Source organism: Symphodus melops (assembly GCF_947650265.1).
Source record: "Symphodus melops genome assembly, chromosome: 7".
Classification (NCBI taxonomy): Eukaryota; Metazoa; Chordata; class Actinopteri; order Labriformes; family Labridae; genus Symphodus; species Symphodus melops.
Genome location: NC_136697.1, coordinates 5,116,196 through 5,143,532, shown reverse-complemented (window position 1 = coordinate 5,143,532; position 27,337 = coordinate 5,116,196). Strand labels below are relative to the sequence as shown.

At 40.1% G+C, this 27,337-nt stretch overlaps 1 long non-coding RNA gene across 5 annotated transcripts; it reads right to left on the bottom strand.

Annotated features, from left to right (window-relative positions):
- Positions 1 to 936: 936 nt before the first annotated feature.
- Positions 937 to 4,095, bottom strand: LOC306826475. 5 transcript variants are annotated; one of them, XR_013779413.1, is made up of 5 exons: positions 2,430 to 2,546; positions 2,224 to 2,310; positions 1,519 to 2,000; positions 1,296 to 1,407; positions 937 to 1,112 (listed from the first exon to the last, which is right to left on the bottom strand). It is a non-coding gene; the product is annotated as an uncharacterized lncRNA (long non-coding RNA). The 5 variants fall into 5 exon arrangements; XR_013779412.1 differs by having other exon boundaries at positions 937 to 1,407; XR_013779414.1 differs by having other exon boundaries at positions 937 to 1,407; positions 1,519 to 1,971.
- Between the last annotated feature and the right edge of the window lie 23,242 nt (positions 4,096 to 27,337).

Here is a 27,337-nt window from a genome sequence, read left to right as displayed (position 1 = left end):
CAGGTTTCCTTGTCCCCGAACCTAAAAATGATCAGGATTTTCAGATTCAAGTTCCTTTTGACAAGTGGAAGGAATTTATTCCTGAAAAGGCAGAATACAAGGACAAGTATTCTCGAAACGAAAAAAGAGAATATACAATTTTGAAACCTGGCACCTGGACTCATGTTATAAATGAGCAGATCTGGAAGGCAGTGAAAAGTACTTGCACATTTGTTTTCAAAAGAGCCAAGGTTTATCCATCAGTCACAAGTACTTATATTGAAATCAGAGGCCACTGTAAGGAGTGTTCTGGTCTTCTTGACATGAGTTGTGACAGAGAGCCTGCAATTAACAGCCCGATGGTGCTTAACTGTTGCATCACAAACAATGATGACTCCCTGCACACTGGCGGTTCAAAGCGCTTCATGTCTGGACAGTTGCGTGTACAGATAGCCAAAGAACTGTGTGAGGGCAGAATGGAACCCCATGTGTGGCGTGCATCGCAGGCAGAGAAGTTGATGGAGTTTGGAGATCCTGAGCCGAGTCATCTACCAAATTTGGCCACCCTGCGCAAAGCAAAACAAGAAAAAAATTATGTGGAATTAGGTGACAAAGATCCCATTTTGTCATTGCAGCTACTGAAGTACAGTGCACCCCACGGTAGCAGCATTAAAGACATTGGACTGGACAAGTTTTTCTGTCACTACTGGAGTCAAACACAAATGCATGTGTACAAGACCTTATTAAAAAAATCTCATGACACAGTGTGTTTTGATGCAACTGGCTCCTCCGGTCATATCTTTTTATATCAGGGTGTTCTCACAGGGCATAACAGCTCTAGTGTCCCAGTGATGCAAATGTTGTCAGAGAAACATGATGTGAACGCTATCACACAGTGGCTGACAGAATGGATTCGCGCAGGTGCACCTGTTCCAAAAGAAGTTGTGAGTTGTGATTTTTCTCTGGCCATTCTTGGAGCTCTGGTCAAGGCTTTTACCCCTCACCCTGATCTCAAGGCCTACATCAATGAATGCTTTAATGCATTGCTTGGGAACCCATCTGCAAAACTGCCCCCTTGTTTTGTCAGGGTTGATGTGGCACACTGCATTAAGATGATCTGCCAGTGGGACTGCCTGAAAAAGAAAACACATCGTGTTAAAGATTTCTTTGTGAGATCAATAGCACAGCTTGTCAAGTCACAATCTGTTGAACATGTAAAAAACCTCATACATGCCATCACTACTGTGGCACTCAGCGAAGCAGAGGGCAATGACAGTTCAGGGGCTCCTCTCCCATCAGAAAGGTGCAAGAAATACCTGAAAGCTCAAATTGCAGAGGAGGTTGTCATCATTCCAGATGAAACAGTTGAGGGACAGGAACCAGTGGATGCATTTGGTCATATCCAGACAACCGCCCGACAGTGGGTAACTGAAATATGTGAGGAGAGCAGGTCACTTGCCAAGGCTGATGGAGACAGAGATAACATCCACTTCCTCCCTGAGATTATTCCCCACATAATAAGACTCGGAAGTTACTTACCACTCTGGACGGGAATAATGGTCCCTCTTTTCCGAAGCACCAGCATCACTGCAAGCTCAGCTGCTGTTGAAGCAGCATTCAAAAACATTAAACATGGACTTTTCAAGCATGAAAACCTGCCTATTCGGGTGGATCGATTCGTGGCTCGTCATCTTTCCTTCATCGAAGGAAACATGCGGATTTGTTGTGCAAAACAAAAAACAGAGGAGAATGCAGTTGATTTAATTACTGTCACAGGACCTGACCCTGTCTCCACTACTGCCAACAGTGTAAAAGATGAAAGAAAAAAGGATGTTCATGCTTGTGAGGAGTCTGCTGCTGCTGCTGCTGCAAACATTGTTCAAACAGATGAGGATGCTGTTGAAAACTGGAGAGGCCTAGCAGTTCCACCCAAAAAAAGGAAGATGAGTTCCTATCTTGCTCCTTGTCCTGAATGGCTGCACACAGACCCATCTGTGGACCGGAAAAAAGTCAAAGTGCAGCTGTTAAAAAACGGAAACAAACAACAGCCTGTTAAACTTGGCAAATCAAGAGTGTCAGTGCTTAACACTTGTGCATTTGATGCAGTTCTTCAGAGTTCATGTTGCTCTTTTTGTGACAGCTGTTCTTTTGAAAACATTGTAATTCGCCAGGAACATGACAAAAAGTTCCTCGAGCTGATTAAAACCATTGTCACAAAGGGTGTAACCCAGCAGGTATACTCACAGAGGGCAGAACTGCTGAGGGGAATGTTCAAAGCTGTCCACCTGAAATCTGGTGCCCTCCAAATCGATGCACATTGCCACATCTCTGCTGTAATTGAGAGAACCATGAGGACTCTTTCAAGTGTTTGTTTCACAAAACAATGTTCCTCACAGTACTGTGATCTAAGCAAGCAAGTCACTAGGGAAGTTCCACTTGTGTCTACCCACATTGCTGTTCTGCAGACGTGTGGCATGTCTCATCTTGAGGTGGCTGTGGAACAAGGACTCAACCTTCCTGACTCTCCGTGCCTAAGGCCAATCCAAAGCCCATCTCAGTGTCCTCCTGAATTAAAAAAGCAAGACTGCAGGACAGGAAAGGTTCTGTGTTCAGGGAAGGTGACCCACAGCTACAGTCTAGCAGAACTTGTGTGGATTGACACTGATCTTGGCAGCCATTCTTTCAGAACTCCATCACAGACAAATGCCTCACAGAGCGAAGTTGCATTATCTGAATTTCCCTCCAGGCTGGTGCTCCAAGGGAAGATGCTTATTTTGAGGGCAGTCATTGCTTTCCAGGGAGGCTTGACCCAGGATGCTCTTGGACATTATGTGGCATATTGCAAGAGGGCTGCATCTGTCTGGGAGATGTATGATGACCTGGGAAGTGTAGTGAAAGCAGCATCAGAGAACACCAAGATCTGCTCGCATGCTGTGTTATATACAAAAGAGTGATCACTGGTTGTTGTTGTTGTTTTTTATAGTTAACAGATGGATATGTTCTATATTACTCTTCAAATGTTCCATTGTTACCATTACGTCATGCTCTATTTTGCACATAAAGCCATTGTTCGAAACAGGAGTCTTTTTCTTCATGCAGTCAACAGCGTCAAATGCATGCACATCTATATACAACCTGAATAACATTGTTAGGCCAAATTATATTTTGACATTTAAATAAAATATAATTACTACTACTACTACTTAAAATATAATTTCAGTTAAAGAGCTTTGGACTTGTCACCATTGGAGAAACACAAAAAACATGTTGGTCATTACCAATGCTAGTAATTTATGGCAGCTGGTGTGGCATGAACTTTAGGTGGTGGTGTAATAAATGTCTTTTCAGTAATCATTAAGATGATTTGGAGATATTAATTAGGCCGAGTAAATACCCATGCAATATCAAGTTGTGTGCAGAAGTTTGCAATGTGAACTTGCAAAATTGCTATTAACTGCTGTAAAGCCACAGCAGCAGAAATTAATATAAAAAAATAACAGTGAAAACAGCATCGTTACACTTTTTTCTATAGTGAAAAACTGTTGCGTGACATATTTACCTTGAGTTCTCCTTTCATCGGCGGCGCAGGATGTTGAAGTATGGAAAAGTTACAAGACCACGTGGAATTAAAAGATAAATACGGCAGCACGAGAAAAGCCTTCGGGCTTTAACCGAACATACAGGTAATATGCGCACGAGACCATTTCCGGGGAATCCCCGGAGGGAGGGGTGACGTCATCGCCCGACAATAAGACTTCAAATATCTATAAAACCAAAACAGCACAAAGGAAAATATTTACAGCACAATCCAGCACAAACGAAGCACAAACAAACGCGACCATTCTGGGTCGATTCGGAGCAGATGGGGGGCTGAGTGACGTCATCGCGTGAAATTAAAATGCGCTATTTCTATAAATTCATAATAGCACAAACGAAACTTTTTACAGCACAAACCAGCACAAACGAAGCACAAACAAACGCGACAATTCCGGGTCAATTTGGAGAAGATGGGGGGCTGAGTGACCTCAGGATGACCTATATAATAATCGTTAATAACTCAAAAACAGAAACAGCACAAACGAAACTTTTTACAGCACAAACCAGCACAAACGAAGCACAAACAAATGCGACTATGACCCCGAGGTTTTGCGTGGGATGGGGGGCCAACTTCACGCAGGTCTTTGCAAAAGGAGCGCACTGGAGAGACGTGCACCTGAGAAAAAGGAAATGCCTAGTTTAAATGTAGTGTTGGCGAAAAGAGGGAAATGGGAACATAATGTTGAAATTCTTTCGAATGCAGAGGCTGCAAATGTTCATTGACATTAATTAGTCATGGTGTTTCTCTTGTTGAAGCAAAATTAAAATTTAATTTTAAACTGTTATGGGTAACACTGGGGCTCTTGGATTAGCACGTTCCTTTCAAAGGTGTTAAATATAGAAACCGTCACAATCACCTCAATTTTTGCCTGGCTTGGTAAATCACGTGGCGTGTACTAACGTAACTTCTTTGCATCCTCTCCTCCCAGTATTTTTCACTCTGTAGCAGAAATATCACATTTGCATATTCATTAAGGCAAACATACTAAATGGACAATACGTGTTGTTTTGCTCATATGAAAGACGCAATCCTCACTGCACCCTGTTAGTACATCAGAACACATTTTTTGCTGGTGGTATCAAGTTTGCACACGTTTTAAGACACACAAACGTTTAGTAAATCAGGCCCACAGTATTTAATTAGCAGAAGTAAAAACAACAAGGACATTTTTCACTAATGTTTTACCGGCACTCCCCCGAGACATGACGCTGTTCTGGAAGGGTGTATCCTCTGAACAAAATCACCAAAGCAAAATCTCAGAAGGCACTGATGCTCATGGCACCTGTTGACGTGTCCAGCATCTCGGAGGTCTGCAGATAACTCCATCCAGAACTGAGACCTATAGAAATTAATATTGTGTATACATATATGATTATCATAAAAAAAGACAAATCAAAAGGTAGGCATAAGTACTGTATGAAGGCCACTTACCTTCCTTTTCTTAAAATGGACCACCAGGACTCAATACGCTGGTTAGTTGAGGATGAGCCATTCATGTAGCTGGATGTTCTGGCGTAGGGCACACACAATTGCAGCCTAGTGCTCCGTGCCACAATCAGTCCTCAGCAAGGGTGGGATTCTCCCCCAGGAGAAAAAAGTAGTGGAGGGACCAGAGCTTAAAAATTTTTAATTTTTTTTTGCAACTTTAATCTCTCTTTAGGGCCAGATAAAGTTGTAATTTGCTTTGTTTCTATCCAATGTGTTCAATGGTTTTATTTTTGTTTATGAATGATTTGGTTTATTCTGATTGGGTTTCTGTCTGAGGGATCAGCTTCTGAATATAGTCCCAGAACTAGGTCTGTGAGAGGGCAGGTCTCCAGAAGCTGTTGCCCAGCTGTGACTTCTGTCAATTACTCTACAAGAACATGATAAATTAGACAATTCCTGCAGAAATTGTGAGGGTGGTTGCCGTGTGTGCGTGAGTGTCTGTGTGTGCGTGCATGTGTGGGACAGCAGTAAGAATGGTGCCATCTAACAGCTGAGACAGAACTCTGTCCCACTCTAAACACTAACTCTGAATACCTGCTCACTGATTGGTTGACATTCAGCTCTGATCTGCCAGAACATTCCATCAATGTATTTGAAATGTCTTACCACTGCTCGCAAAACCTCAAATATCTTGAAAACTGAACATGATATCACCAATCCGTTTGGACTGTGAGCGACAGAACAAATAGGCGCACGTTTTGATATATTTTATTTGTATGTAACATTCAGACTGACCACAGTGGCAATTTTAAAACATGAGTGAAAATTGTGAAATTCTGGAGGTCCGTTAGAGTGAGAGCCCAATGTGTGTGTATGTGGTGCGTGACTGTCAAACAAATTCCTCTCCTGGGAGACTGAAACATTTTATGTTTTTACTTTGCTTTATGAGTGAGAGGACACTCAGAGCTTTATTTTGATGTATTTTGTTTATATATGTGAGCAACAATGACTTCAGGATGGCGATTTACAAATATATCTCCAAAACTGAACTTTTTGGCAGTTACACTCTAGGATTTCAAATTTTGCCATTCATTTTCAATGGGTCCATTTTTTGTCGTTTAAACTCGATTTGTGTCCACACCGTGTGTCCGAGGTTTCCACAAAGTAATAGCACACTTTTTGGGGCCGAGCCGGTCGTTTTGATACCTTTCTTGTGTGTGTGGCGCAAACGCTGTGGGAGGAGTAGCGCGGCCCGTTTTGAGGATATAATAACTAGAAAATGTGCATTTCCCTGTGGAAAATGCGTGTGAATGCTTCCTGCTGAAATGTTGCGGAAACACTGCTGAATGAAGAAAAATCAGCAGAAAAAGAGGAAAATTAGCAGAAGATGAAGAAAAAGTGGAACAAGTAGAAGAAGAGGAAATAGCAGAAGAAAAGTGGAAGAAGAGGAAATAGCAGAAGAAAAGTGAAAGAAGAAAAACAGTAGTAAAAGGAGAAAAGGAAGTAGAAGAAAGTGAAAGTATCTGTACAAGAAATAGTGATAGAAGAAAATGTAGTAAAAGAAGTGGAAGCAGAAAAAGAAGTAAAAGCAGAAGAACAAGAAGAAGAGGAAATAGCAGAAGAAAAGTGGAAGAAGAAAAACAGTAGTAAAAGGAAGTAGAAGAAATTGAAAGTATCTGTACAAGAACAGGACACATCAGACATGTCACTCGCAGGAGCTGGGGATCGAACCCTCAACCTTCCGATTGACTCTACCAACTGAGCCACAGCCGCCAATCATGAAGAAAAGCATTTACAGTATAAAGTTCAATGCATGTGTGTGCGTGTGTGGAGGGGAGGGTGTTTGTGTGTGTAAGTGCAATCAAGAGCAACTGCATTCAGCTGGCAGCTTCGACTGAGAAAATGGGGGAACATCTCCCTATTCAGTGCTCATTTTAAGGGGTAAAATGAAGAGTTCGCGGCTGAATGATGATTTTATGAGCAAGAGGAGAGATAGCTGAACGCGTTGATGTAATTTTTATGTCTGGCATCCAAGAAATGTTGGAACTACAGCGATGTAAAAACTTAGTCAATTTTTCTTTGGACCACCTGCCGCTTTGAAGCTCACTGTGTCCAAACCGTAGCTCCGTTTGTCCTGAAATTTTAATGTGAGCGAGAGGACAAGTTTTCCTACGTTTTGAGGGTAAATTTAGTCATGTGGTGTGAAAATTGTGATGATGCGATGATGTCACGCACTCTAGCTCTGAACATTCCACCACATAGACACCCATTCAAAAAGGGAGAAAACTGTAAAAAACATCACCAAACATTTGGAGGTATAGTTTAAAAAGTATAAAAGATAGCAAAACAATGTAAATGTAGCAGAAGAACGTGTGAACGGTTTAAAGCAAAAATGAAGTCTCTACGTTGAACAGAGCAAAAGTTATAAGGCTGAGAAGAAGGTTGAAAAGTTGAAACGTTTCCCATTCATTTCAATGGGGCAGAATTTTCTGGAAAAAGTGAAATAACTTAAAAAGTAAAAGTAGTAAAAACGTGAAAAGATATAGCCATAATGAGCAGAAAAAGCTGAACAGTATGATAGTTGAACGGTGAAAGTAGCAGAAACGGTTGAAGAGCAGAAGAGGGCCAAAAAACGCACGGAAGTGGAAGAATAAGTATAAAGATTTGGATAACAATAGTGTGAATGCTTTGAAGCATTCACACTAATAATAAAGAACTGGATAACAATAGTGTGAATGCTTGAGCATTCACACTAATAATAAAGATTTGGAAAACAATAGTGGCTATAGTACCTGTGCAGTTAGCATTAGCATTGGACTTAAACTTATATAGCATAAATGTACATAACCTAATATTTCTTCCAACATACTTTTTGTTCAACCAATTAGTGTGGCTTTTAAAATATGTACTTCCAATATTAATTTAGTATACAAACATTTTTCTTTTGATTTATGATACTTTATTGATCCCGAGGGAAATTCAAGGCATTCAGTAGCAGTATACAGACAGACAACACACAAGACATTAGTTACAATACACACCCGCTGTCCCCCCTCCCCTCTCTATACAATAATCCCCCAAGCAAGATTTAGCAGCCCCCTATGTGACTAAGAGTAAACATAATTACAGGTTGAACCTGTGCAGTTAGCATTAGCATTGGACTTAAACTTATATAGCATAAATGTACATAACCTACCATTTCTTCCAACATACTTTTTGTTCAACCAATTAGTGTGGCTTTTAAAATATGTACTTCGAATATTAATTTAGTACACAAACATTTTTCTTTTGATTTTTCACTTGCTCTTCCAGTTGAAGGTAACTATCCCTTTGGTTCTTTAAATCTTCCTCCAACTCCTGGAACATTTTAAAAAGCTTATATTCGAAGTCTCTCGTCCCTGACAGCTGAGAGGGTTGGGTGGAAGACGACACCGAGGTTACAGATGTGGGGAGAAGGGAGCACAGTAGAGCCGTCGATGGTGAGGGAGAAGTTGTTGGTGGATTTGGGGCCGATGAGGATTTTTTTTTTTTTTTTTTTTCTATTCGTTATATATATTGTTATTTTATTATTATTGTTTATTTTATTTGAGCAGTTGTAATTCTGCTCAAAAGGAGTGGGCCGAAGCAGAAGCTTATAAGTGCCCAAAAATAGTCAGACTAATACCTTGGGTTAGTTTTTAGAGTATCCTATATAGCTAAAGATCATGTCTTTAAAGTCGATGACTCTTGTCCACAGAGATTTCTTTTTTGGTCTATCCTTTTTTGGTCTATCCTTTTTTGGTTTATCCTCCAGCTGGGAGATCTTCTCCTTCAGCTTACCAAGCTTGTTTCTCCTCTTGTCCAGAGTTTCGTTTTTCCTCTGGATAGTTTGATGGAGACTTTTGATGGAATAGAGGAAGACAGACCTCTCCTCTTCCCACTCCAGCTGCTGATTCTCCATCTCTGCCATTGTGCTGGACAGTGATGCCTTCAGTTGGTCATTGTCTTCTTTTTGCTGCCTTAGCTGCACTCGCAGTTCAGGTTGACTCTGGTAACCTCCATCTTGTTCCAACATCTGAACCTTTGTTGGAGACTCAGATTTAAAAGCTTTCTTCTCCAACAGCTGAGGCTCCAAGTCTGTGACCTTTATGTTCCTCGTCTTCTTCTCTTCCTCATGCTGCTCACCGTTACTTTTGCGTTTTTCTTTGAGGTGTTTCACCTCTGTCGCTGAAGCCTTATTGTGCTTCTTGTGCCTTTTGATCTCCTCAGCTCTTTTGTCTCCGAGCTGCTCAGGCTCAAGCTCAGAAACAAAAGTCATTATGGGCTCGGACTGAGCCGTTGTCTTATCACAAGCCTCGGCAGGGGTTTGCTTTTCCTTCACCAACGGAGCTTCCACAGTCTTATTGACCGCCTTTTGCTGTTTGGTCTGCTTTTTTGTGATCAATAAAATCGGCTTGCCATCAATGAGATCAGCCTGTGCTGATTTGGCTTCTAAGATATGGTCGTCTTGCTTTTGAATGTGGTGTACATCACCTTGATTTGCTCCTATAGCTGGGTCTCTGTTCTGCACCGTTTCTTTGGCACTGCTGAGGGACTGGAGGAGGTTGGACCTCTCCTCCTCCCACAGCAGCTGCTGATTCTTCATCTGTGACTTTGTTCGGGACAGTGACCCCCTCAATTTGCCAATTTTTTTCTTTTGATTCTTCACTTGCTGTTCCAGTTGAAGGTAACTATTCCTTTGGGTCTTTAAATCTTCCTCCAACTCCTGGACCTTTTTATAACGCTTATATTCGAAATCACTCGTCCCTGACAGCCGACGCTCCAAGTCTCCCACCTCTATGTCTCTCATCAGCTGTGCTTCGTCATGTTTCTCTTCGAGCTTTTGGAGCTCTTCTTTGAGACGTTCCACCTCTGCCGCTAAAGTTTGATTGTGCTTCATGAGCTTTACGGTCTTCTTCGGCCCTTTTTTTTTTAGCTTCTCAAGCTCAAGCGCAGAGATAAGTACCATTACTGACTGCACTTGTTTGTCTGCTGCAGGGTTCTGGATATGCTTGTGCATGTTATTTATTCTATCTTTTTTTGTTCCTTTAAGTGGGTGTTTGCAGAGAATTTCACCTACAAGGCTTCTTGACATATTGTCGCTTCTACAAGTCAGCTGTGAAGCACCTGTGATTGTAGCAGTCTGCTGTTTCAAGCATGGCATAACCTGCCTATGGGCAGGTTTAACCTCCTGTAGAGAGGTAGCTCTCCTAATCGGAAAATGGACGTCGGACATTTTCAAATCTCTGAAACAAAAGGGACGCGCCTTCTTGCCTTGTTCTTCTGTTGTGTGTGCTCTGTTCTTGTGCCTGTGTTTCCAGCTATAGATAAGCGTGTATTATGACATCATTGTTGAGTATGTAGATGCTAGAATGTGATGTCATCAAAGGATAGAATGTGCTTTGATGTGCTTGGATTCCTGAGATTTTAATTTTTTTATTTATTTATTTGTTGTCATCAAAGGATAGAATGTTCAGCTGTATTTTATTTTTTTCTTGTTTAATAATGTTAACCATGACAACAATCACTATGGAAACATTAAATTAGTTGCACTGTTGTTATTTGCTGCTCTGTGTGCCCTTGAATTGGCCCCTGGGGACAAATAAAGTTTTTTGAATTGAATTGAAATGTGCTGGATTCCTGAAATGTCTATACAAAATCAAGTCCATTTCAATTCAATTTTTATTTCAAATAAAGCATGGTAGTAAAAAAGCTATTTACATCATTTTTAATTGCACATAGCTCAGAGCGTCTATGAGAAACATTTATATAGTTGTGTTGACAAGGTGGTAAACCTTATCTGTCCTGGTTGTGTACCAATATGAGACCAAATGTGGGGACATTTACTACCCTGTAAGTCTTGCCTTTAATGCTTTTATCACAGAGGTGTATTAGAAACGTATTAAATACAAACATTATGGACTATTTAAAGAATATAAAGAATCCTATTCAATATGAAAGTACAGAGCTAGGCTAATGATAGTGGAGCTGTGTTCAAAATTAAACTGGCTTGTATCCCTCTTCCAAACAATCAATAAGTCCTTCTTAGTGTTTTTATACATATAATATTTACTTCTGATGACCAACAAAGGCATCCTGTTTTATTTTCAGTAAAGAGAGTTCAATGGGTTATTTTTTTTTTCAAAGCAGTTTATGTCAAAAAATTTTGAATGTCCTTTTTTAAGTTCGTTATCACCATTTTGCCAATGAGCAACTGTTCACTGACGTCACCGACTCAGCCTGATGTAACAGCCAAACACATCACTGGCTATTCCCTGCTTGTTTTGATTAACAAAGACTTTGATACGAAAAGAAATTATAAAGGAAACTGTCATTTGAGAGAAAGGGGCCTTTTTGACATGAATATTTTAGTGTAAATGTTCTCAAATACTGGCTTGTTATTTTATTGTTGCATATAAAATGTTAAATTGGGTCTTCAAAATATAGCCAACAGTGGGGAAGGGTATGGAAAGGAGCTGCTGTTTGCAGGATTATAGCCTCCGTGCACAGTGTACCAGAGCCCCAAAAATATATATTAGACTTCTGACTTTGAAAGAACATACAAATAAAATGTCTGTTGTGTAAACAAGTCAAGAATGCGTCGTGTTGTGAGAGTGATAAGACGTTTAAAAGTGTCTAATTTAATTAACACTTGGATTTTTATCATTTCAGTGCCTAAGCCATCCTAACATTTCACAGTTCAACGCACTGTGTGAACGCAACTGTGCTCAAACAAGGACGTCGACAGCTAAACGGCTTCTGTTACTTCAAAAACCTTTGTGTTAATAACCCAACACTTTGTTGTTGTCTTTAAGTAAGAGACACAGATTGCCCTTCGCTGGGCCTTGGCACCGCCTGTTGGTTTGCAAGGAAAGTCTTCCTGTGTTTACTAGAAGTACCACAGATACTCCTTTTATTTTATTTAAAGATAGGACACCTAGATGGATGGATGGATGGATGGATGATACTTTATTGATCCCGAGGGAAATTCAAGGCATTCAGTAGCAGTATACAGACAGACAACACACAAGACATTAGTTACAATACACACCCGCTGTCCCCCCTCCCCTCTCTATACAATAATCCCCCAAGCAAGATTTAGCAGCCCCCTATGTGACTAAGAGTAAACATAATTACAGGTTGAACCTGTGCAGTTAGCATTAGCATTGGACTTAAACTTATATAGCATAAATGTACATAACCTACCATTTCTTCCAACATACTTTTTGTTCAACCAATTAGTGTGGCTTTTAAAATATGTACTTCGAATATTAATTTAGTACACAAACATTTTTCTTTTGATTTTTCACTTGCTCTTCCAGTTGAAGGTAACTATCCCTTTGGTTCTTTAAATCTTCCTCCAACTCCTGGAACATTTTAAAAAGCTTATATTCGAAGTCTCTCGTCCCTGACAGCTGAGAGGGTTGGGTGGAAGACGACACCGAGGTTACAGATGTGGGGAGAAGGGAGCACAGTAGAGCCGTCGATGGTGAGGGAGAAGTTGTTGGTGGATTTGGGGCCGATGAGGATTTTTTTTTTTTTTTTTTTTTCTATTCGTTATATATATTGTTATTTTATTATTATTGTTTATTTTATTTGAGCAGTTGTAATTCTGCTCAAAAGGAGTGGGCCGAAGCAGAAGCTTATAAGTGCCCAAAAATAGTCAGACTAATACCTTGGGTTAGTTTTTAGAGTATCCTATATAGCTAAAGATCATGTCTTTAAAGTCGATGACTCTTGTCCACAGAGATTTCTTTTTTGGTCTATCCTTTTTTGGTCTATCCTTTTTTGGTTTATCCTCCAGCTGGGAGATCTTCTCCTTCAGCTTACCAAGCTTGTTTCTCCTCTTGTCCAGAGTTTCGTTTTTCCTCTGGATAGTTTGATGGAGACTTTTGATGGAATAGAGGAAGACAGACCTCTCCTCTTCCCACTCCAGCTGCTGATTCTCCATCTCTGCCATTGTGCTGGACAGTGATGCCTTCAGTTGGTCATTGTCTTCTTTTTGCTGCCTTAGCTGCACTCGCAGTTCAGGTTGACTCTGGTAACCTCCATCTTGTTCCAACATCTGAACCTTTGTTGGAGACTCAGATTTAAAAGCTTTCTTCTCCAACAGCTGAGGCTCCAAGTCTGTGACCTTTATGTTCCTCGTCTTCTTCTCTTCCTCATGCTGCTCACCGTTACTTTTGCGTTTTTCTTTGAGGTGTTTCACCTCTGTCGCTGAAGCCTTATTGTGCTTCTTGTGCCTTTTGATCTCCTCAGCTCTTTTGTCTCCGAGCTGCTCAGGCTCAAGCTCAGAAACAAAAGTCATTATGGGCTCGGACTGAGCCGTTGTCTTATCACAAGCCTCGGCAGGGGTTTGCTTTTCCTTCACCAACGGAGCTTCCACAGTCTTATTGACCGCCTTTTGCTGTTTGGTCTGCTTTTTTGTGATCAATAAAATCGGCTTGCCATCAATGAGATCAGCCTGTGCTGATTTGGCTTCTAAGATATGGTCGTCTTGCTTTTGAATGTGGTGTACATCACCTTGATTTGCTCCTATAGCTGGGTCTCTGTTCTGCACCGTTTCTTTGGCACTGCTGAGGGACTGGAGGAGGTTGGACCTCTCCTCCTCCCACAGCAGCTGCTGATTCTTCATCTGTGACTTTGTTCGGGACAGTGACCCCCTCAATTTGCCAATTTTTTTCTTTTGATTCTTCACTTGCTGTTCCAGTTGAAGGTAACTATTCCTTTGGGTCTTTAAATCTTCCTCCAACTCCTGGACCTTTTTATAACGCTTATATTCGAAATCACTCGTCCCTGACAGCCGACGCTCCAAGTCTCCCACCTCTATGTCTCTCATCAGCTGTGCTTCGTCATGTTTCTCTTCGAGCTTTTGGAGCTCTTCTTTGAGACGTTCCACCTCTGCCGCTAAAGTGTGATTGTGCTTCATGAGCTTTACGGTCTTCTTCGGCCCTTTTTTTTTTAGCTTCTCAAGCTCAAGCGCAGAGATAAGTACCATTACTGACTGCACTTGTTTGTCTGCTGCAGGGTTCTGGATATGCTTGTGCATGTTATTTATTCTATCTTTTTTTGTTCCTTTAAGTGGGTGTTTGCAGAGAATTTCACCTACAAGGCTTCTTGACATATTGTCGCTTCTACAAGTCAGCTGTGAAGCACCTGTGATTGTAGCAGTCTGCTGTTTCAAGCATGGCATAACCTGCCTATGGGCAGGTTTAACCTCCTGTAGAGAGGTAGCTCTCCTAATCGGAAAATGGACGTCGGACATTTTCAAATCTCTGAAACAAAAGGGACGCGCCTTCTTGCCTTGTTCTTCTGTTGTGTGTGCTCTGTTCTTGTGCCTGTGTTTCCAGCTATAGATAAGCGTGTATTATGACATCATTGTTGAGTATGTAGATGCTAGAATGTGATGTCATCAAAGGATAGAATGTGCTTTGATGTGCTTGGATTCCTGAGATTTTAATTTTTTTATTTATTTATTTGTTGTCATCAAAGGATAGAATGTTCAGCTGTATTTTATTTTTTTCTTGTTTAATAATGTTAACCATGACAACAATCACTATGGAAACATTAAATTAGTTGCACTGTTGTTATTTGCTGCTCTGTGTGCCCTTGAATTGGCCCCTGGGGACAAATAAAGTTTTTTGAATTGAATTGAAATGTGCTGGATTCCTGAAATGTCTATACAAAATCAAGTCCATTTCAATTCAATTTTTATTTCAAATAAAGCATGGTAGTAAAAAAGCTATTTACATCATTTTTAATTGCACATAGCTCAGAGCGTCTATGAGAAACATTTATATAGTTGTGTTGACAAGGTGGTAAACCTTATCTGTCCTGGTTGTGTACCAATATGAGACCAAATGTGGGGACATTTACTACCCTGTAAGTCTTTCCTTTAATGCTTTTATCACAGAGGTGTATTAGAAATGTATTAAATACAAACATTATGGACTATTTAAAGAATATAAAGAATCCTATTCAATATGAAAGTACAGAGCTAGGCTAATGATAGTGGAGCTGTGTTCAAAATTAAACTGGCTTGTATCCCTCTTCCAAACAATCAATAAGTCCTTCTTAGTGTTTTTATACATATAATATTTACTTCTGATGACCAACAAAGGCATCCTGTTTTATTTTCAGTAAAGAGAGTTCAATGGGTTATTTTTTTTTTCAAAGCAGTTTATGTCAAAATTTTTTGAATGTCCTTTTTTAAGTTCGTTATCACCATTTTGCCAATGAGCAACTGTTCACTGACGTCACCGACTCAGCCTGATGTAACAGCCAAACACATCACTGGCTATTCCCTGCTTGTTTTGATTAACAAAGACTTTGATACGAAAAGAAATTATAAAGGAAACTGTCATTTGAGAGAAAGGGGCCTTTTTGACATGAATATTTTAGTGTAAATGTTCTCAAATACTGGCTTGTTATTTTATTGTTGCATATAAAATGTTAAATTGGGTCTTCAAAATATAGCCAACAGTGGGGAAGGGTATGGAAAGGAGCTGCTGTTTGCAGGATTATAGCCTCCGTGCACAGTGTACCAGAGCCCCAAAAATATATATTAGACTTCTGACTTTGAAAGAACATACAAATAAAATGTCTGTTGTGTAAACAAGTCAAGAATGCGTCGTGTTGTGAGAGTGATAAGACGTTTAAAAGTGTCTAATTTAATTAACACTTGGATTTTTATCATTTCAGTGCCTAAGCCATCCTAACATTTCACAGTTCAACGCACTGTGTGAACGCAACTGTGCTCAAACAAGGACGTCGACAGCTAAACGGCTTCTGTTACTTCAAAAACCTTTGTGTTAATAACCCAACACTTTGTTGTTGTCTTTAAGTAAGAGACACAGATTGCCCTTCGCTGGGCCTTGGCACCGCCTGTTGGTTTGCAAGGAAAGTCTTCCTGTGTTTACTAGAAGTACCACAGATACTCCTTTTATTTTATTTAAAGATAGGACACCTAGATGGATGGATGGATGGATGGATGATACTTTATTGATCCCGAGGGAAATTCAAGGCATTCAGTAGCAGTATACAGACGGACAACACACAAGACATTAGTTACAATACACACCCGCTGTCCCCCCTCCCCTCTCTATACAATAATCCCCCAAGCAAGATTTAGCAGCCCCCTATGTGACTAAGAGTAAACATAATTACAGGTTGAACCTGTGCAGTTAGCATTAGCATTGGACTTAAACTTATATAGCATAAATGTACATAACCTACCATTTCTTCCAACATACTTTTTGTTCAACCAATTAGTGTGGCTTTTAAAATATGTACTTCGAATATTAATTTAGTACACAAACATTTTTCTTTTGATTTTTCACTTGCTCTTCCAGTTGAAGGTAACTATCCCTTTGGTTCTTTAAATCTTCCTCCAACTCCTGGAACATTTTAAAAAGCTTATATTCGAAGTCTCTCGTCCCTGACAGCTGAGAGGGTTGGGTGGAAGACGACACCGAGGTTACAGATGTGGGGAGAAGGGAGCACAGTAGAGCCATCGATGGTGAGGGAGAAGTTGTTGGTGGATTTGGGGCCGATGAGGATTTTTTTTTTCTTTTTTTTTTTCTATTCGTTATATATATTGTTATTTTATTATTATTGTTTATTTTATTTGAGCAGTTGTAATTCTGCTCAAAAGGAGTGGGCCGAAGCAGAAGCTTATAAGTGCCCAAAAATAGTCAGACTAATACCTTGGGTTAGTTTTTAGAGTATCCTATATATCTAAAGATCATGTCTTTAAAGTCGATGACTCTTGTCCACAGAGATTTCTTTTTTGGTCTATCCTTTTTTGGTCTATCCTTTTTTGGTTTATCCTCCAGCTGGGAGATCTTCTCCTTCAGCTTACCAAGCTTGTTTCTCCTCTTGTCCAGAGTTTCGTTTTTCCTCTGGATAGTTTGATGGAGACTTTTGATGGAATAGAGGAAGACAGACCTCTCCTCTTCCCACTCCAGCTGCTGATTCTCCATCTCTGCCATTGTGCTGGACAGTGATGCCTTCAGTTTGTCATTGTCTTCTTTTTGCTGCCTTAGCTGCACTCGCAGTTCAGGTTGACTCTGGTAACCTCCATCTTGTTCCAACATCTGAACCTTTGTTGGAGACTCAGATTTAAAAGCTTTCTTCTCCAACAGCTGAGGCTCCAAGTCTGTGACCTTTATGTTCCTCGTCTTCTTCTCTTCCTCATGCTGCTCACCGTTACTTTTGCGTTTTTCTTTGAGGTGTTTCACCTCTGTCGCTGAAGCCTTATTGTGCTTCTTGTGCCTTTTGATCTCCTCAGCTCTTTTGTCTCCGAGCTGCTCAGGCTCAAGCTCAGAAACAAAAGTCATTATGGGCTCGGACTGAGCCGTTGTCTTATCACAAGCCTCGGCAGGGGTTTGCTTTTCCTTCACCAACGGAGCTTCCACAGTCTTATTGACCGCCTTTTGCTGTTTGGTCTGCTTTTTTGTGATCAATAAAGTCGGCTTGCCATCAATGAGATCAGCCTGTGCTGATTTGGCTTCTAAGATATGGTCGTCTTGCTTTTGAATGTGGTGTACATCACCTTGATTTGCTCCTATAGCTGGGTCTCTGTTCTGCACCGTTTCTTTGGCACTGCTGAGGGACTGGAGGAGGTTGGACCTCTCCTCCTCCCACAGCAGCTGCTGATTCTTCATCTGTGACTTTGTTCGGGACAGTGACACCCTCAATTTGCCATTTTTTTTCTTTTGATTCTTCACTTGCTGTTCCAGTTGAAGGTAACTATTCCTTTGGATCTTTAAATCTTCCTCCAACTCCTGGACCTTTTTATAACGCTTATATTCGAAATCACTCGTCCCTGACAGCCGACGCTCCAAGTCTCCCACCTCTATGTCTCTCATCAGCTGTGCTTCGTCATGTTTCTCTTCGAGCTTTTGGAGCTCTTCTTTGAGACGTTCCACCTCTGCCGCTAAAGTTTGATTGTGCTTCATGAGCTTTACGGTCTTCTTCGGCCCTTTTTTTTTTAGCTTCTCAAGCTCAAGCGCAGAGATAAGTACCATTACTGACTGCACTTGTTTGTCTGCTGCAGGGTTCTGGATATGCTTGTGCATGTTATTTATTCTATCTTTTTTTGTTCCTTTAAGTGGGTGTTTGCAGAGAATTTCACCTACAAGGCTTCTTGACATATTGTCGCTTCTACAAGTCAGCTGTGAAGCACCTGTGATTGTAGCAGTCTGCTGTTTCAAGCATGGCATAACCTGCCTATGGGCAGGTTTAACCTCCTGTAGAGAGGTAGCTCTCCTAATCGGAAAATGGACGTCGGACATTTTCAAATCTCTGAAACAAAAGGGACGCGCCTTCTTGCCTTGTTCTTCTGTTGTGTGTGCTCTGTTCTTGTGCCTGTGTTTCCAGCTATAGATAAGCGTGTATTATGACATCATTGTTGAGTATGTAGATGCTAGAATGTGATGTCATCAAAGGATAGAATGTGCTTTGATGTGCTTGGATTCCTGAGATTTTAATTTTTTTATTTATTTATTTGTTGTCATCAAAGGATAGAATGTTCAGCTGTATTTTATTTTTTTCTTGTTTAATAATGTTAACCATGACAACAATCACTATGGAAACATTAAATTAGTTGCACTGTTGTTATTTGCTGCTCTGTGTGCCCTTGAATTGGCCCCTGGGGACAAATAAAGTTTTTTGAATTGAATTGAAATGTGCTGGATTCCTGAAATGTCTATACAAAATCAAGTCCATTTCAATTCAATTTTTATTTCAAATAAAGCATGGTAGTAAAAAAGCTATTTACATCATTTTTAATTGCACATAGCTCAGAGCGTCTATGAGAAACATTTATATAGTTGTGTTGACAAGGTGGTAAACCTTATCTGTCCTGGTTGTGTACCAATATGAGACCAAATGTGGGGACATTTACTACCCTGTAAGTCTTGCCTTTAATGCTTTTATCACAGAGGTGTATTAGAAACGTATTAAATACAAATATTATGGACTATTTAAAGAATATAAAGAATCCTATTCAATATGAAAGTACAGAGCTAGGCTAATGATAGTGGAGCTGTGTTCAAAATTAAACTGGCTTGTATCCCTCTTCCAAACAATCAATAAGTCCTTCTTAGTGTTTTTATACATATACTATTTACTTCTGATGACCAACAAAGGCATCCTGTTTTATTTTCAGTAAAGAGAGTTCAATGGGTTATTTTTTTTTTCAAAGCAGTTTATGTCAAAAAATTTTGAATGTCCTTTTTTAAGTTCGTTATCACCATTTTGCCAATGAGCAACTGTTCACTGACGTCACCGACTCAGCCTGATGTAACAGCCAAACACATCACTGGCTATTCCCTGCTTGTTTTGATTAACAAAGACTTTGATACGAAAAGAAATTATAAAGGAAACTGTCATTTGAGAGAAAGGGGCCTTTTTGACATGAATATTTTAGTGTAAATGTTCTCAAATACTGGCTTGTTATTTTATTGTTGCATATAAAATGTTAAATTGGGTCTTCAAAATATAGCCAACAGTGGGGAAGGGTATGGAAAGGAGCTGCTGTTTGCAGGATTATAGCCTCCGTGCACAGTGTACCAGAGCCCCAAAAATATATATTAGACTTCTGACTTTGAAAGAACATACAAATAAAATGTCTGTTGTGTAAACAAGTCAAGAATGCGTCGTGTTGTGAGAGTGATAAGACGTTTAAAAGTGTCTAATTTAATTAACACTTGGATTTTTATCATTTCAGTGCCTAAGCCATCCTAACATTTCACAGTTCAACGCACTGTGTGAACGCAACTGTGCTCAAACAAGGACGTCGACAGCTAAACGGCTTCTGTTACTTCAAAAACCTTTGTGTTAATAACCCAACACTTTGTTGTTGTCTTTAAGTAAGAGACACAGATTGCCCTTCGCTGGGCCTTGGCACCGCCTGTTGGTTTGCAAGGAAAGTCTTCCTGTGTTTACTAGAAGTACCACAGATACTCCTTTTATTTTATTTAAAGATAGGACACCTAGATGGATGGATGGATGGATGGATGATACTTTATTGATCCCGAGGGAAATTCAAGGCATTCAGTAGCAGTATACAGACAGACAACACACAAGACATTAGTTACAATACACACCCGCTGTCCCCCCTCCCCTCTCTATACAATAATCCCCCAAGCAAGATTTAGCAGCCCCCTATGTGACTAAGAGTAAACATAATTACAGGTTGAACCTGTGCAGTTAGCATTAGCATTGGACTTAAACTTATATAGCATAAATGTACATAACCTACCATTTCTTCCAACATACTTTTTGTTCAACCAATTAGTGTGGCTTTTAAAATATGTACTTCGAATATTAATTTAGTACACAAACATTTTTCTTTTGATTTTTCACTTGCTCTTCCAGTTGAAGGTAACTATCCCTTTGGTTCTTTAAATCTTCCTCCAACTCCTGGAACATTTTAAAAAGCTTATATTCGAAGTCTCTCGTCCCTGACAGCTGAGAGGGTTGGGTGGAAGACGACACCGAGGTTACAGATGTGGGGAGAAGGGAGCACAGTAGAGCCGTCGATGGTGAGGGAGAAGTTGTTGGTGGATTTGGGGCCGATGAGGATTTTTTTTTTTTTTTTTTTTTCTATTCGTTATATATATTGTTATTTTATTATTATTGTTTATTTTATTTGAGCAGTTGTAATTCTGCTCAAAAGGAGTGGGCCGAAGCAGAAGCTTATAAGTGCCCAAAAATAGTCAGACTAATACCTTGGGTTAGTTTTTAGAGTATCCTATATAGCTAAAGATCATGTCTTTAAAGTCGATGACTCTTGTCCACAGAGATTTCTTTTTTGGTCTATCCTTTTTTGGTCTATCCTTTTTTGGTTTATCCTCCAGCTGGGAGATCTTCTCCTTCAGCTTACCAAGCTTGTTTCTCCTCTTGTCCAGAGTTTCGTTTTTCCTCTGGATAGTTTGATGGAGACTTTTGATGGAATAGAGGAAGACAGACCTCTCCTCTTCCCACTCCAGCTGCTGATTCTCCATCTCTGCCATTGTGCTGGACAGTGATGCCTTCAGTTTGTCATTGTCTTCTTTTTGCTGCCTTAGCTGCACTCGCAGTTCAGGTTGACTCTGGTAACCTCCATCTTGTTCCAACATCTGAACCTTTGTTGGAGACTCAGATTTAAAAGCTTTCTTCTCCAACAGCTGAGGCTCCAAGTCTGTGACCTTTATGTTCCTCGTCTTCTTCTCTTCCTCATGCTGCTCACCGTTACTTTTGCGTTTTTCTTTGAGGTGTTTCACCTCTGTCGCTGAAGCCTTATTGTGCTTCTTGTGCCTTTTGATCTCCTCAGCTCTTTTGTCTCCGAGCTGCTCAGGCTCAAGCTCAGAAACAAAAGTCATTATGGGCTCGGACTGAGCCGTTGTCTTATCACAAGCCTCGGCAGGGGTTTGCTTTTCCTTCACCAACGGAGCTTCCACAGTCTTATTGACCGCCTTTTGCTGTTTGGTCTGCTTTTTTGTGATCAATAAAGTCGGCTTGCCATCAATGAGATCAGCCTGTGCTGATTTGGCTTCTAAGATATGGTCGTCTTGCTTTTGAATGTGGTGTACATCACCTTGATTTGCTCCTATAGCTGGGTCTCTGTTCTGCACCGTTTCTTTGGCACTGCTGAGGGACTGGAGGAGGTTGGACCTCTCCTCCTCCCACAGCAGCTGCTGATTCTTCATCTGTGACTTTGTTCGGGACAGTGACACCCTCAATTTGCCATTTTTTTTCTTTTGATTCTTCACTTGCTGTTCCAGTTGAAGGTAACTATTCCTTTGGATCTTTAAATCTTCCTCCAACTCCTGGACCTTTTTATAACGCTTATATTCGAAATCACTCGTCCCTGACAGCCGACGCTCCAAGTCTCCCACCTCTATGTCTCTCATCAGCTGTGCTTCGTCATGTTTCTCTTCGAGCTTTTGGAGCTCTTCTTTGAGACGTTCCACCTCTGCCGCTAAAGTTTGATTGTGCTTCATGAGCTTTACGGTCTTCTTCGGCCCTTTTTTTTTTAGCTTCTCAAGCTCAAGCGCAGAGATAAGTACCATTACTGACTGCACTTGTTTGTCTGCTGCAGGGTTCTGGATATGCTTGTGCATGTTATTTATTCTATCTTTTTTTGTTCCTTTAAGTGGGTGTTTGCAGAGAATTTCACCTACAAGGCTTCTTGACATATTGTCGCTTCTACAAGTCAGCTGTGAAGCACCTGTGATTGTAGCAGTCTGCTGTTTCAAGCATGGCATAACCTGCCTATGGGCAGGTTTAACCTCCTGTAGAGAGGTAGCTCTCCTAATCGGAAAATGGACGTCGGACATTTTCAAATCTCTGAAACAAAAGGGACGCGCCTTCTTGCCTTGTTCTTCTGTTGTGTGTGCTCTGTTCTTGTGCCTGTGTTTCCAGCTATAGATAAGCGTGTATTATGACATCATTGTTGAGTATGTAGATGCTAGAATGTGATGTCATCAAAGGATAGAATGTGCTTTGATGTGCTTGGATTCCTGAGATTTTAATTTTTTTATTTATTTATTTGTTGTCATCAAAGGATAGAATGTTCAGCTGTATTTTATTTTTTTCTTGTTTAATAATGTTAACCATGACAACAATCACTATGGAAACATTAAATTAGTTGCACTGTTGTTATTTGCTGCTCTGTGTGCCCTTGAATTGGCCCCTGGGGACAAATAAAGTTTTTTGAATTGAATTGAAATGTGCTGGATTCCTGAAATGTCTATACAAAATCAAGTCCATTTCAATTCAATTTTTATTTCAAATAAAGCATGGTAGTAAAAAAGCTATTTACATCATTTTTAATTGCACATAGCTCAGAGCGTCTATGAGAAACATTTATATAGTTGTGTTGACAAGGTGGTAAACCTTATCTGTCCTGGTTGTGTACCAATATGAGACCAAATGTGGGGACATTTACTACCCTGTAAGTCTTGCCTTTAATGCTTTTATCACAGAGGTGTATTAGAAACGTATTAAATACAAATATTATGGACTATTTAAAGAATATAAAGAATCCTATTCAATATGAAAGTACAGAGCTAGGCTAATGATAGTGGAGCTGTGTTCAAAATTAAACTGGCTTGTATCCCTCTTCCAAACAATCAATAAGTCCTTCTTAGTGTTTTTATACATATACTATTTACTTCTGATGACCAACAAAGGCATCCTGTTTTATTTTCAGTAAAGAGAGTTCAATGGGTTATTTTTTTTTTCAAAGCAGTTTATGTCAAAAAATTTTGAATGTCCTTTTTTAAGTTCGTTATCACCATTTTGCCAATGAGCAACTGTTCACTGACGTCACCGACTCAGCCTGATGTAACAGCCAAACACATCACTGGCTATTCCCTGCTTGTTTTGATTAACAAAGACTTTGATACGAAAAGAAATTATAAAGGAAACTGTCATTTGAGAGAAAGGGGCCTTTTTGACATGAATATTTTAGTGTAAATGTTCTCAAATACTGGCTTGTTATTTTATTGTTGCATATAAAATGTTAAATTGGGTCTTCAAAATATAGCCAACAGTGGGGAAGGGTATGGAAAGGAGCTGCTGTTTGCAGGATTATAGCCTCCGTGCACAGTGTACCAGAGCCCCAAAAATATATATTAGACTTCTGACTTTGAAAGAACATACAAATAAAATGTCTGTTGTGTAAACAAGTCAAGAATGCGTCGTGTTGTGAGAGTGATAAGACGTTTAAAAGTGTCTAATTTAATTAACACTTGGATTTTTATCATTTCAGTGCCTAAGCCATCCTAACATTTCACAGTTCAACGCACTGTGTGAACGCAACTGTGCTCAAACAAGGACGTCGACAGCTAAACGGCTTCTGTTACTTCAAAAACCTTTGTGTTAATAACCCAACACTTTGTTGTTGTCTTTAAGTAAGAGACACAGATTGCCCTTCGCTGGGCCTTGGCACCGCCTGTTGGTTTGCAAGGAAAGTCTTCCTGTGTTTACTAGAAGTACCACAGATACTCCTTTTATTTTATTTAAAGATAGGACACCTAGATGGATGGATGGATGGATGGATGATACTTTATTGATCCCGAGGGAAATTCAAGGCATTCAGTAGCAGTATACAGACAGACAACACACAAGACATTAGTTACAATACACACCCGCTGTCCCCCCTCCCCTCTCTATACAATAATCCCCCAAGCAAGATTTAGCAGCCCCCTATGTGACTAAGAGTAAACATAATTACAGGTTGAACCTGTGCAGTTAGCATTAGCATTGGACTTAAACTTATATAGCATAAATGTACATAACCTACCATTTCTTCCAACATACTTTTTGTTCAACCAATTAGTGTGGCTTTTAAAATATGTACTTCGAATATTAATTTAGTACACAAACATTTTTCTTTTGATTTTTCACTTGCTCTTCCAGTTGAAGGTAACTATCCCTTTGGTTCTTTAAATCTTCCTCCAACTCCTGGAACATTTTAAAAAGCTTATATTCGAAGTCTCTCGTCCCTGACAGCTGAGAGGGTTGGGTGGAAGACGACACCGAGGTTACAGATGTGGGGAGAAGGGAGCACAGTAGAGCCGTCGATGGTGAGGGAGAAGTTGTTGGTGGATTTGGGGCCGATGAGGATTTTTTTTTTTTTTTTTTTTTCTATTCGTTATATATATTGTTATTTTATTATTATTGTTTATTTTATTTGAGCAGTTGTAATTCTGCTCAAAAGGAGTGGGCCGAAGCAGAAGCTTATAAGTGCCCAAAAATAGTCAGACTAATACCTTGGGTTAGTTTTTAGAGTATCCTATATAGCTAAAGATCATGTCTTTAAAGTCGATGACTCTTGTCCACAGAGATTTCTTTTTTGGTCTATCCTTTTTTGGTCTATCCTTTTTTGGTTTATCCTCCAGCTGGGAGATCTTCTCCTTCAGCTTACCAAGCTTGTTTCTCCTCTTGTCCAGAGTTTCGTTTTTCCTCTGGATAGTTTGATGGAGACTTTTGATGGAATAGAGGAAGACAGACCTCTCCTCTTCCCACTCCAGCTGCTGATTCTCCATCTCTGCCATTGTGCTGGACAGTGATGCCTTCAGTTGGTCATTGTCTTCTTTTTGCTGCCTTAGCTGCACTCGCAGTTCAGGTTGACTCTGGTAACCTCCATCTTGTTCCAACATCTGAACCTTTGTTGGAGACTCAGATTTAAAAGCTTTCTTCTCCAACAGCTGAGGCTCCAAGTCTGTGACCTTTATGTTCCTCGTCTTCTTCTCTTCCTCATGCTGCTCACCGTTACTTTTGCGTTTTTCTTTGAGGTGTTTCACCTCTGTCGCTGAAGCCTTATTGTGCTTCTTGTGCCTTTTGATCTCCTCAGCTCTTTTGTCTCCGAGCTGCTCAGGCTCAAGCTCAGAAACAAAAGTCATTATGGGCTCGGACTGAGCCGTTGTCTTATCACAAGCCTCGGCAGGGGTTTGCTTTTCCTTCACCAACGGAGCTTCCACAGTCTTATTGACCGCCTTTTGCTGTTTGGTCTGCTTTTTTGTGATCAATAAAGTCGGCTTGCCATCAATGAGATCAGCCTGTGCTGATTTGGCTTCTAAGATATGGTCGTCTTGCTTTTGAATGTGGTGTACATCACCTTGATTTGCTTCTATAGCTGGGTCTCTGTTCTGCACCGTTTCTTTGGCACTGCTGAGGGACTGGAGGAGGTTGGACCTCTCCTCCTCCCACAGCAGCTGCTGATTCTTCATCTGTGACTTTGTTCGGGACAGTGACCCCCTCAATTTGCCAATTTTTTTCTTTTGATTCTTCACTTGCTGTTCCAGTTGAAGGTAACTATTCCTTTGGGTCTTTAAATCTTCCTCCAACTCCTGGACCTTTTTATAACGCTTATATTCGAAATCACTCGTCCCTGACAGCCGACGCTCCAAGTCTCCCACCTCTATGTCTCTCATCAGCTGTGCTTCGTCATGTTTCTCTTCGAGCTTTTGGAGCTCTTCTTTGAGACGTTCCACCTCTGCCGCTAAAGTGTGATTGTGCTTCATGAGCTTTACGGTCTTCTTCGGCCCTTTTTTTTTTAGCTTCTCAAGCTCAAGCGCAGAGATAAGTACCATTACTGACTGCACTTGTTTGTCTGCTGCAGGGTTCTGGATATGCTTGTGCATGTTATTTATTCTATCTTTTTTTGTTCCTTTAAGTGGGTGTTTGCAGAGAATTTCATCTACAAGGCTTCTTGACATATTGTCGCTTCTACAAGTCAGCTGTGAAGCACCTGTGATTGTAGCAGTCTGCTGTTTCAAGCATGGCATAACCTGCCTATGGGCAGGTTTAACCTCCTGTAGAGAGGTAGCTCTCCTAATCGGAAAATGGACGTCGGACATTTTCAAATCTCTGAAACAAAAGGGACGCGCCTTCTTGCCTTGTTCTTCTGTTGTGTGTGCTCTGTTCTTGTGCCTGTGTTTCCAGCTATAGATAAGCGTGTATTATGACATCATTGTTGAGTATGTAGATGCTAGAATGTGATGTCATCAAAGGATAGAATGTGCTTTGATGTGCTTGGATTCCTGAGATTTTAATTTTTTTATTTATTTATTTGTTGTCATCAAAGGATAGAATGTTCAGCTGTATTTTATTTTTTTCTTGTTTAATAATGTTAACCATGACAACAATCACTATGGAAACATTAAATTAGTTGCACTGTTGTTATTTGCTGCTCTGTGTGCCCTTGAATTGGCCCCTGGGGACAAATAAAGTTTTTTGAATTGAATTGAAATGTGCTGGATTCCTGAAATGTCTATACAAAATCAAGTCCATTTCAATTCAATTTTTATTTCAAATAAAGCATGGTAGTAAAAAAGCTATTTACATCATTTTTAATTGCACATAGCTCAGAGCGTCTATGAGAAATATTTATATAGTTGTGTTGACAAGGTGGTAAACCTTATCTGTCCTGGTTGTGTACCAATATGAGACCAAATGTGGGGACATTTACTACCCTGTAAGTCTTGCCTTTAATGCTTTTATCACAGAGGTGTATTAGAAATGTATTAAATACAAACATTATGGACTATTTAAAGAATATAAAGAATCCTATTCAATATGAAAGTACAGAGCTAGGCTACTGATAGTGGAGCTGTGTTCAAAATTAAACTGGCTTGTATCCCTCTTCCAAACAATCAATAAGTCCTTCTTAGTGTTTTTATACATATAATATTTACTTCTGATGACCAACAAAGGCATCCTGTTTTATTTTCAGTAAAGAGAGTTCAATGGGTTATTTTTTTTTTCAAAGCAGTTTATGTCAAATTTTTTTGAATGTCCTTTTTTAAGTTCGTTATCACC